Source organism: Acomys minous, assembly GCF_964271855.1.
Source record: "Acomys minous genome assembly, chromosome: 19".
Lineage (NCBI taxonomy): Eukaryota > Metazoa > Chordata > Mammalia > Rodentia > Muridae > Acomys > Acomys minous.
Window position 1 is genome coordinate 13,546,618 of NC_140499.1, and position 13,011 is coordinate 13,559,628.

Here is a 13,011-nt window from a genome sequence, read left to right on the forward strand (position 1 = left end):
ACCAACTCTATCTCATATTTTTAATTAACCATTTCTTTTATTTTAGAAGGGGCAGAAACCAAATCAGCCTGGCCAAAAGCAGGCATCTGTAAATGGTAAGGAGGTGGTCCGGGCAGAGGAGGACCCACTAAGGGTGATCCTGTGGCTAATGGAAGCCAGTCTGGATTATGATATTTGGCGGCCTGTTTTTTTAGATCGGCCTTATTTTCGGGGGGGGGGGGGGTGGGCGGATAACCAATTATCATCATCATGTACCTCAGAATGAAAGACCTTTAAGGAGGGATATAAGATAAGGCTTTGGGTTTTTCCTTTTGTGGGATGGGGGATTTATTTTAGAATGAGGATTTGTAAGTTGTTTTTGGGAGGAGCCGATATGTGGCTCCTCATCGGGAGGTATTTCTATGGAAATTAAATCTGACTCTTTCAGGGAAACAGTGGCCTTTTGAGGGGTTTCTCGGAGCTCTAGAGAAGACTGACTCCGCTGTAGCTCCTTTTTAAAGAAAAATTTCATCCTCCTTAACAACATCCTTGCTGTCTGGTGTTGGCGAACACTGACAACATCATTAATAAGATTCCAGTAAGAGAATGCAGTAACAGGGACTTTCTCTGGTCCAAATGCATCAAAAAAAAAAAAAATCTTGGAGGGCATTTCCCACTCTTTTCCATCTTTTTTCATCTATTGTGCCCTCTTGGGGGAGCCAGGGTCACACTTCTTTTAGAAATGCAAAGAATTTCACTAAATCCTTTTTCTTAACCTTTACTCCTCGCGCCCCTAATGAGTCTTTGAGACCACCATTAAATGTTTCCTGAACACTAATGTCCTGTCCCATTGTGAGTCGTCTGCTTACCTCCTAGGTCTCTATTCCACAAGGCAGGCCATCTCGCGGCGACCTCTGAATTTTCAACTCAAACCGTGGTATTTCTGATTAAGGACGACCCTTGTCACGACCCCCCCGGTGGTCTTCGGGCCCCTACATTGGGCGCCAATTGTCCCGACCCGCGGGACAGTCCACGGGAGACCCTAAAAACAGAGGGGAAGGGGGACAAGGAGGGGCACAAGAAATGGAGACAAGTTTCTGATCAAGTCTTGTTTATTAAAAATCCTCACGGCGCTTTTATGGGGTTACTGGGTCAAGGGTATTTGCTTAAGCGAGATTGCTATGGATACCTAACTGTAAAATGCTCCAGCAGTTATCTACCATTACAGCTGCTCTCACCACAGAAAGGGGGAAAGCTCCAGAAAGAGGGAAGTTGTAACAAGCTGGTTAGTCAAGCAAACAGCTCTCAGAGCTGCTGTTCCTGGAACAGGGTGGCCTCGGGGGCAGCTGGCCTTTATCTGATCTTAATAGTAGTCTTACTGGAAAAGGTAGTTTACAGCTGGAATGGAGTAGCTCTTACTACGTGCTCGGGGGTCTTAGAATAACTGTTGCCCACAGGGGGTTCTTCAGCAGGTATCCCACGGCCATGGTCCGTCCCTTGAGCTGTTCCAGTGCTCTACAAGCAGCAAATTGCATGAGCCAATTCCTTATGATAAATAAGTAATGTGGGGGTGGGAGCAAGCAGAGCACCAGAGAGACAAACGCAGGGGCTGGGGGTGGAGGGGGACTGTTGCTTTTTTTCCTCTAGAGAACAAGGAATACAGAAAAAAAAACACATTTAACATATAAGACCATCCCAAGGAAAAGACATACATACCAGAGAATTTTTAAATAGTTGCCTGAGGGGCTGGAGAGATGGCTCAGTGGTTAAGAATTCTGGCTGCTGTTCCAGAGGATCCAGATTTGATTTTAAGCACCCACATGGCAGCCCACAAGTCTCTGGAACCTCTCTGGAACCTCAGTTCCAGGAGATCTAACACCCTCACATCAATGCACAATAAATAAATAAATAAATAAATAAATAAATAAATAAATAAATAAATAAAAGTAAGTAAATTATTTTTAAAAGTATAAGCTTTTTCCTCGAATGGCCATCTGAGGGCAAGATGGGTCACCAGCAGCTCCACTGGAGTCACCCACAGAAGTTCGGCCCAGATTCTCGCTCCTGCCGCATTTGCTCTAACTGCCACAGTCTGATCCAGAAACACAGGCTCAACATGTGCGGTCAGTGTTTCCCTCAGTACTCAAAGGACGCAGGCTTCATTAAGTTGAACTGATCAACCTTGACTGGCTTGTTCAACACTGTCTACCCAGTGAAATTGATCATGCTAGTCTTTATACATAAAGAGTAAAAAAGTGAAGACCTTCAAAAACAAACAAAAAAAGGTTTTAAAAATTAAGAATAAAAGAAAATCGTTGCCCGAGCTGACAGTGTAGCTCACTTGATTAGTAGATTGCCTAGCATGCGCAAAGCCCTGGGTTCACAGAGGCAGGTAGATTGCCCTGAGTTTGAGTCCAGCCTGGTCTACAAAGTGAGTCCAGGACAGCCAAGGCTACACAGAGAAACCCTGTCCTGGGAATCCATCATGTGTGAGAATGGTGATGGAGTGGGAGACACCAGAACAACCAATAGATGTAAAATCTAATCAGAGCCGGGTGTGGTGGCACATACCTTTAATCCCAGCACTCAGGAGGCAGAGGCAGGCGGATCTCTGTGAGTTCGAGGCCAGCCTGGTCTACAAAGTGAGTCTAGGACAGCCAAGGCTACGCAGAGAAACCCTGTCTTGGAAAACAAAAACAAAACAAAAAAGCTAATCAGGAACTGTGGATTCGGCTCAGTTAGCAAAGTGCTTGTCATACAAACATGAGGGCCTAAGTTTACAAAATGGTGAGCCGTGGGAAGGTAGAGGCAGGAGGATTCCTGGGGCTTGCTGGCCAGCCAGCCTAGCTTAATTGTCTCAAATATCAAAGCGGAGCCAGGTGTGGTGGTGCAACTCTTTTAGTCCCACCCCTTAGGAGGCAGAGGCAAGTGGATCTCTGTGAGTTCAAGGCCAGCCTGGTCTACAAAGTAAATCCAGGTCAGCCAGGACTACACAGAGAAACCCTGTCTCGGAAAACCTGAAAACAACAACAACAACACAAGTGGATACTCCAGAGCTTGCCCACAGTAGGCTGGGCCCTCCCACATCCATCATTAAGAAAATGTGGGAGGCAGAGACAAAAGGATCTCTGTGAGTGTGAGACCAGTCTGGTCTACAGAGTGAGTTCCAGGACATTCAGGCACCTTGCCTCAAAAACGGAATACCCTCCATAGACTTGCTTATAGGTATTCTTCTTCTTAGATGACTCTGGCTTGTGTCAAGTTGACAACAACAACCTAACTAGGACATGTGAATAAAATCTCCAGAAATATTTTGTTTTTCAGTATTGGGGATCAAATCCATGACCTTGTATATCCTAAACATGTGCTTTTCCACTAAGCAACACCTGTAGTACCAAATCCAACTCTGGACAGCATGAGGACCTATGGAGAAGCAAAGCATCTTATCCCGGGTGGGAACCCCGCCAGGAGCCCCTTTCAAGCAGATTAGACAGCATATGCTGACTCAGCTCCCACTCCTCAAATCCATCCCGAAGACACAAATACATAAAAGTGACACAAATAGAAATGTGTTGATCACCCTGGTGTAGTGGCACATGCCTGTAATCCAAGCACTTTGGACGCAGAGGCAGGAGGATCTCTGTGAGTTCGAGGGCAGCTTGGTCTACAAAGTGAGTTCCAGGACTAGAAGAGAAACCCTGTCTCAAAAAAACAAAAGAGAGAGGGGGAGGGGTGGGGTGAAGGAGAAGGAGAGGGAGAAGAAGAGGAGGAGGAGGAGGAAGAAGAAGAAGAAGAAGAAGGAAAGAAAGAAAGAAAGAAAGAAAGAAAGAAAGAAAGAAAGAAATTTGTTGACCACAGAAATACTTGTAAAGTTAGCTGAAGGTATTCCTGGCCATTTCATGCCATCTCTGCCCTTAAGTTCACTCTCATAGATTGTCTTTGAATGTTGACAATGCCATTCACTGTGTGTCCCTCCCTTGGTGACATGGTATCAGTAATTTGAAACCAGCCATGGGGAGAAGTGGGAGAATCACCCCCAGAGAAAATGGTAAACTCCAAATGAAAGAGCTGGTTGTTAAATGTTTATCAGCATACAACAGGGAATAACAAAGTCATCCACTAAAAAGCTTTCTGACTGGATGAACCGTGACACAGGCCCTGAAGGGTTAGGAACTGCAGAGGGAATCTAAGCAAGGAGCAACATACAAGTATGCCAAGTGCTGTAATGAAACAAATTATCTTGTATGTTAGATTTAAAAATTAACAAAAATGCCTGACGTGATGGCACATGCCTTTAATCCCAGCACTCGGGAGGCAGAGGCAGGCAGATCCCTGTGAATTCGAGGCCAGCCTGGTCCACAAAGTGAGTCCAGGATGGCCAAGGCTACACAAGAGAAACCCTGTCTCGAAAAATGCAAGGAGAGGGTGGACAGGAAGTACCTTTAATAGATGCTGTTTGGGAGTTTTCTTTGGAACTATGCCTCTGGATGTCTGTGAGTTCAAGGCCAGCCTAGCCTATAGAGAGAGTTCCAGGCCATAGGGGGAAGACTGGCAATAGCTGTACTATCTTGAAGGTTCAGTTGCTAGGAGGAAAGGGATCTAGGAAGGGAAATCTGAATAATGTGATACAATTCTGAGCACAACTTGGGGCATCTATGACAGCAGAGTCCAAGCAGTTGTAGAGCTGGGTACACAGGTATGAATCCCCAGGGACAGGTGAGATGGACAGCGTGTGCACAGGAACTCATGCCGTTAGCTGCTTCAGTGTTGCTTCTGTTTTCCATTTGTTTGCACACAGGATCTTACTCTACAGGCCAGATTGGCCTTGAGCTCAGCATGTCACCCAAGCTAGCCTTGAACTTGTGAGGATACCCCCAGTCTCAGCTTCCCAAGTGCTGAGGTTACAGGCAAGAGACACTATAGCTGGATAAACATTAGACTGGAAACATCCTGAGGGTTTGGGAGATGGCTCCATAGATACAGTATTTGCCACGCAGTCTTGAGAAGCTGAGCTCCATTCCCGGAGCCCATTAAAGGTAAGTGCTGGGAAGGAGGAAACAGGTAGAGCTCCACTCACTGACGTAGCGCCAGAAAGTTCCAGGCCAAGAGAAGACCTCATCTCAAAAACAAGGCACTAAGGAATGACAGGGAGGTTGACCTCTGGCCTCCGCAAGCACATACATGCACTGGAATACACACATGCAGACATAAAAGTCCATAATGTACCTCCTACATACCAGGTATGAGTCTTAATTATTTAAATGTACTTATTTAGCCCTTGCCATACCTTCATGGAGTTGGGATAGGACCCTCCTTAGTGTGAACACAGAAGCCGAAGGACTCTCCTTAGTGTGAACACGGAAGCCGAAGGACCCTCCTTAGTGTGAACACGGAAGCTGAAGGACCCTCCTTAGCGAGAACACAGAAGCCGAAAGTGTGAGTCTAACTTGTAAATTCAGAGACACACTTTAATAATGGCATCTACGATGGCATATCTTACCTGAAGAGACATGAAATGCACAAATCCTGACGTTCAGAGATGACCAGAGAGAATTTTCTGTGGTTAATCATAGAATTCTGTAAGGGTTATAAGATCCATTTTAGGATTCTCTCAGACCAGGATTCTTAATGCATTTAAAATGTGAATCCACTTTCAAACCTGTCACACATGAAAATTTAAAACAAATTTGCAGTACACATACATTACACATTTCATGTGTTCTATCTAGTGTTTGCTGACTATGAAAAACTTAAACTTTCAGGAAGAATGAAGCTTAAGCGCCGCTAAAGAAAATGATGAGCTTCTACAACTCAAAAGATACACGCTTTAAACTCTCAAATCTTGAGTTTCAGTGAGTGAACTTCTAGTGTTTGTGTTATTTGGCTCAGGGGGGTGAGGGGAGACTCTATGTGCTCAAGAAATACATTTTGATAGGGATAAGAGTGACGGACTTCAAGCCAGGCGTGGTGGTGCACGCCTTTAATCCCAGCACTTGAGAGGCAAAGGCAGGTGAATCTCTGTGAGTTCAAGGCCAGCCTGGTCTACAAAAGGAGTCCAGGACAGCCAAGTCTACACAGAGAGACCCTGTCTCAAACAAACAAACAAACAAAGAGTGACGGATTTGGTTTCATCTGCATGTGTGCAGTTCTTGAGAATTACCCAAGCATGAAATACCTTGTGCACAAGTGCAGAACTAGAGCTTTTCCTGCCCAAGGGTCTGTTTGTTAGTCTTGAGTGTAACGCTAGTCTATACTTTAACTTTTGTAAGAGAGCCGTATGCTGAGCAAAGTGTGCTGGAGTGGATTTTTAAAACCTTTATGACAGTGTCAGAAAACAGGAAGCACATTCCTAGCTATGACAGTGTTGTCTTTGTCCCCACCCTCGACGACGTGGGTGACTAAGCCAACACCTCACACGCAGGCAAGTGCTCTACCACTAAGTCACACTTTCATCCCTGCCCTGTGTATCTCTTAATTTAATAAAGCTGATGATGGAAGTGAACAGTCACACAGAATATTTAACTATGTGTGCACAGCAAAGTATAAATTGTCTCAACAACAGTAATGAGAAATAAAGGTTATTAATTATTAATAATAAATCAAGTACTGGCCTTGGGATGCAGGTGTACCTCGGTGGCAGGGCAGTTACGCAGCATGCTTGAGAAGTTGGCTGTTGTTGATGACGTGGCCATTTCTGCCACACTGAGGTCGGATCCCACAGTCTGCAATAACATTAGATAAGCATTCTCCACTGAGTACATCCCAGCAGAGACTGCAGGTTTGATCCCAAACATGCAGGAACAAAAATTTACAAATAAATCATGTGATAACATGTTAGCCTACAGCTGGGTGTAGTAACTCACCCCTGTAATCCTAGCATGTGGGAGACTAAAGCAGAATTGCCAGCCTGCGTTACACGGTGAGACTCCATCTCCAGGCAGAACAAAGAGTTCTGGCTTACAGATCAAAATGCAACAGAAAGCTGCCTCTAATGTGGAGAAGAAGATGGAGAGAAGGTAAAGGAAGCCCTGGGACCCATGGCTCAGGCTGAGAGCATCTTTTTCTGAGCATGCTCTTTCCTAGAGCCCATAAAGTGATGGTGGATTGGTGCTACTGACTGCAGCTGTATCACCTTGCAGTCACTGCTGCTTAGAGTTCAGAAAGCAGGCTGAGTCCCAGCACTCACTGCTCTTGACTCCCTAGCGACGGATTAGATGACCAGCTGCCTCAAGTTCCTGCATCCTGACCACTCTACCGCCATAACGGACTGTGCTCCTTAACTTGAGCCAAAAGAAATCCTTCTTTTCTTGAGTTACTTCCGTCAGGCACTGCGTCACAGCAACGGCAAAAATAACCGATGTACCCCATACATCAGAACTTATGGCAAGCCTTGTTTTATTGTCATCTTACTTTTAAAAAGGGGGGAAATTACTGATGACTGCCCCCCAGGAATCCGCATTCTAAGTGCAAGTTTCTGCTCCTAGGAACGCCATCTCCTTCTGCAAGATGGACAACCCAGTCATTTGAGAACTGGGTCTCTGGAAATGATTGTGGTCCCCAGGAATCCGCATTCTAAGTGCAAGTTTCTGCTCCTAGGAACGCCATCTCCTTCTGCAAGATGGACAACCCAGTCATTTGAGAAGTGGGTCTCTGGAAATGATTGTGGTCTCGGTGACAATAATTCCTGACCTCTCGTGACACGGCTTTTTGGGGAAGAAAGCAATGGAAAGCTGGTGCCGGGACAAGCCAAGGCCATCATAGCACCAAATTCTTATCCAATTATTTCCAAAATGAAATCTCCACATTCCTGGATTGGCCAAGGCCTTTTTGGGAAGTCTGCAAGGTCAAAGCTATATGCTTGTTTGTTTACTTGTTCATTCAGTTTTGCCCCATTCACTTACTGGTTGGTTGTCCGTCACATATACCCCGAGACTGTGGGGCCTAGTTCTGAAGTTCCTTATGTCAGTAGCCCAGACTGGCCTCAATCTCACCTCACTTCTCGCTCTTCCTCCTAAGCACGAAGGTTACAGATGTCTGCCACCACATCCGATTCAAAGTTGTTTTCTATGATCAAGTTACAGTGCAATTTCTCTCCCACCCTAGTAATAATTATCACTGGTGAAAAACCAACGCTATGTAAAACGGTGGGCTCCTCGGCTGGAACTGAGACGATACCAAGCCACTCTGGTCACTCTGGTACCACCATGCACTTCCAACACAAACGGAGGGCAGGGTGTGGTGATGGGGGGGGAGGGGAGTGGGACTTCTGTAGTGCCTGTTGCTGTCACTGCAAATAATGGAATAAATAACAAGTCAGATGTACTTGTTTTCATAAATCTTGTGTGACAAAATGGAAGTACCCACAGGAATTCCCTGAAGTTGATGGTTCTTTCTAGGGTGAGAAACTTGCACAACAGAATTATACGTGGCACTAACTTTTATGTTCATGAAATGTTGAATGTGTTAGGGAAAAAAAAAGGAATATATACAACTGGTGGAATTTTAGGCTGGGGATTTTGAAGACTTTTTTTTAAAACTAATAAAATATAATCCTGGTACTTCAAGGAAAATAAAAATGGCATCTTTTGCCTGTAACAAAAAAAATTGAAACTTTATAGGACTGGAGAGATGACTCCGTGGTATATAGCACCAGTGTCACCAGTGCTCTTCCAGAGGACCCGGGTTCAATTCCCAGCATTGATGTGGCAGCTCAGCCATCTATAACTCTTGTTCCAGTGGATCCACCACTCCCTTCTGGCCCCTGTGTGTACAAGGCACACACCTGGTACACAGACACGCAAGCAGACATGCATATAAAATAAAAATAAATCTTTTTTTTTAATTGAGCCTTTAGGACAAGTTTTAAGTTTTTAAAAATGTGAATCTATAACCATGAATTTGGTAGCTTCTATTGGTTGCAATATTCGCAATTGCATAATGAAGTTAACCAGAATTCAGAAAACGGATAGAAGTCAGTAGATCAATATTCCTACTAATCAATGACTATTGCTGTGTAGCCATGTAAGATGAAAGATCTAGTCAACGTTTAATGCAAACTAGAGTATGTCAATAAAACTACCTACGCAGGTAGAAAGAATGGATAGACAAATAGTTTCCAAAGTTTAATTGGAAAACACTACTTGTCAGAGACATGAGGATAAGTCATGGAGGCTCTGCTTGACAAAGTTCCAAAGATCTCAAGGAGACGGGTTTAGCAAGTCTGTATGAGAGCAGTCCATGTAGGAAGGCAGGCTTCCGGCTGTGGATACACGGGGGTGTGGGAGGAGCCGAGGTGGATATTCCTTCCTTCACACATCAACAACACTCATACCCCACCAGGAGGGCTTTGCCACTTGCCATGGCGCTGAGGCTTTGGGGCCTTGACGTGACTACGCAGTGACACATTCACTAACAACGTCTGCTCCCTACAGGGCAGCATGTACTTCAACTCAGATACTTCTCTGAAGAGCTGAAATTCCACAAGTTGTGATTTAAAGGTGAAAAATCGAAATCTTTGGAAATACGAGTAACAGGGTCGGGCCTCAGGGTCACAGCTATGTGTGAAGCAACATTTGTCCCATTTGCCATAGAGAGATCAGGGAAGGGGTGAGGGATGGAGAGGGGACATGGGGATGGGGGAGTTCTCAGGAGGAGGAAGGGAGACCCCCTCCCCTCCCCTCTCCCCACCCCCATTTCCTTTTGGAGGGCAGTATTGTTCTGGCTTTCGGGGCTCCAGATATATCTCAGCTGTGGCACTTCCATATTATCCAAACCAACTGGGAACTGAAACCTATCTAAGCAAAAATGTAAGCCCACCCCCCCACGCCCACGCCAGCACATTTAGTATATTTTGTCCAAAACTTCAAATCAGAGAGCCTCAGACTCCACAGAGGTCACCCACAGTCTCGGCATTCGGTTCTCCCCAGTGATAAGGAGCCTGAGGTCCACAGACATCAAGTGTCTTGCTCAAGTTTTCACAGTGGCAAATGCCGGAGCGGACGGGAAACCACAGTTTTTTTTTTTTTTTACTCTAAGCAACTTGATGGTCTGATTGCTTTCATCCTCAGCCGTCAGCTTGGCATCACTAAACCGACATCGAGGTTTTCCCTAACTGCAAGCAAAGGAACCCAGCATGCTAAAGAACTAGTTAAATAGAATCAAGGAATTCTATTTACTTTCAAAAAAAAAAAAAAAAGGAAAAAGAGATAAAAACTTTTGTTAAATGCTAAAAAGTTCATAATAGTCTCGTCTGTTGATACGGGTTCTTAGGTTTCGGTTACAGAAAAGCATTACCGGCAAAATGCAGGAGCTTCAGCCTAATTTGTGAGATTACTTTCTTAGACAGAGCGCGTTTGATCTGCGCTTGCACAAAGGAACAAATGTGTAGACTTCAATGCTTAATAAAGTTGAAAGCTTCTCTCTGGGGTAAGTGAAATTTCTATCAAAGACATGATAGACCTGGTTGCAGCTGCCACAAAGGAGGGCCACATAGAGCCAAGGGGAGAGAAGTTACCCATTACTGGTGATGTAGGGCCCTTGAACACGGCCATATTAATTGGGATCTATTGCATAGGGCATCCCACTGCATGCTGGGCCAATGACCCTGAAAGTGTTGAGTGTCTCTGGTGTATATAAAAAAAAAAGTTCAGATGTAAAAATAATCATAGAGATGGCAAATTATCTATCCTTGAATGGATAGGTACAGCTAGCCTGAGCTCTGGGTGACCAGAGATTTTCTTTTTTAAATAATGCCCTTTCAGTGAGTGTCCATATACACATCTTCTTTTTCAACCATTTGAAAACTTGTAATAATTTCACACAGAGCTTTCAGTGGGAAAACATTCTAAAGAATGGGGCTAATGATACGTGGCAACTTTTACACTTTCACTTTTGTGCTTTGGGAAATTTCTGATTAAAAGATGTGTGGACTTTCAAATTGGAATTTCAGTATTGCGCCCCAAATGAATAACTTCTGTCCCAATAGCAAATTAGTGAGATCAAAAGCTGGGATAATCCAGGCCCTGCTGCAGGGGCGTCCGATGAGCACGCCATGCATGTGTGATTGAAGTCTTGTGCCCTCGGATGTTCACATTGTTCCCGGTGTCAATCGCTGCCTAAAGAGCAATCACTGTATTTGTCTTCCAGTGTGTACGTCATCACGGCCTCTTTCTCCTTCCCTTTATGCTATTAAAATGAAGCCATAAGATATTATAATGTCAGTGATAACCTTAAAACGTCAGAAACATTGTCAAGACATAGCGACAGGAACAATCCTTTGTAAGGTTCCCGATTTTTGCCTAATTTTACAAATAAATCGCCTAGAATGTAAAAGCAATGAGAGTGTAAACCTGCCAGTCAGAGGGTGGGTGGTCTTTGAATGTACTGCCCTTCAAGCTAACTTTCACTCACGCTGAGCCTCAAGTCCCCAAATCTTAAGCGTGTCTGACTGTTCTCCAAGCCATGTACTCTAACTAGAAAGCTGCCGCGTTATTTATATTTCCCATAAAGGATCAAAAATCATATCAGCTGAATTTTTTATTGTTTGGTTGGTTTTTTTTGTTTTTTGTTTTTGTTTGTTTGTTTGTTTTCTCGTGTTTGGGGAGAGAATTTATTCTTTTGTTCAGTAAATCATAAAGAAAGAAATATCAAAGTCAGGCGTGGTGGCACATGCCTTTAACCCCAGTATTTGGGAAGTGGTGGCAGGCAGATTTTCGTGAGTTCGTGGCCAGTCTGGTCTACAAAGCGAATCCAGGACAGCCAGGACTACACAGAGGAACCCTGTCTGGAAAAAAAAAAAACAACTACAACTAAATATGAAAATTATGTGTATTTGTGGAATATAACATATTTTGCTCTATGTATACACTAGAGTTCCCATTTATCTATTCCAATTTGACAAATCAAGCTATTTAACACATGTATTGCTCCAAATGCTTGTCACGTTTTGTGATGAAACATTTAAAATCTTTTTAATACATTCCCTTTTAGAAATCACGTATAGGCGTAAGTACCTGCGTGTGGGTTTGCTCTCAGGAATGCAGTGCTCATACAGGCCAGAAGAGGGCACTGGATCCCCTGGACCTGGAGTTACCAGTGTGAGTGCTGGGAACAATTTCCATCTCCCAAAGATGCTCCAACTCATACTCCCCAGCTGCGACAACCGCTGCTCTGCTTCCATTCAACACTAAGCTGGGTCATAGTCTTACCTTCCTGGCTCTCAGTTATTTCATTTTGCAGAACATCCTCAGGGCTTACTATTTGTATTGTTGAAAATGCTAGGACTTCCTTCCTTTTAAGGCTGAATAGGATTTCACTGTTACACACGCAGTGTTTAAAACCCAATCATCACTTCCTGTATCTTGGCTTCGTGCACAGTGGTGCAGTAAAACAAGGAGCATAGCTGCCTTGCAAAGCATGACGTCATCCTTTGGGATGTGTGCCCAGCACTGAGATTGCTGGATCTTATGGTAGCTCTACTTTTATTTTCAAGGAAACCCCATAGCACTTTGCATAATGACTTACTAATTTACATTCTCACAATGATGTCCCTCTCTCCCAGTCCTCATCAGTATTTGTTACCTTTTTTGGTTTTGAAGTTTGGGCCTGAACTTACTATATAGCCTCGTCTGATCTCAAACTTGCAGCAATCCTCCTGCCTCAGCCTCCAGAATTCTGGGATCACTGGCACTCTCCACCTCACCTGGCTTGTCTTTCTGAGGGGGACATCTTGTACTTTTGAAGCAGATGAATTAGTTTAAGAGATTCACGCATATCAATGCATGCACTGCTGAAGTAGTCAAACAGCAAAGCGACTGGATCAACCTCGATGTCTAAAAACAAGGGGAAGGATAAAAAATGCACTATCCGTACACAGTGGAGCTCCACTCAGCTGTAAAGAGACACAGAAGCATGCTATTTTTTTCAGGAAGATGTGTGTAACTGAAGATCAGCATATTAAATGATATATGTCAGACTCAGAAACACCACAGTTTTCTCTCATGTGCAGATGGTATATTTTATATAGTACATAAT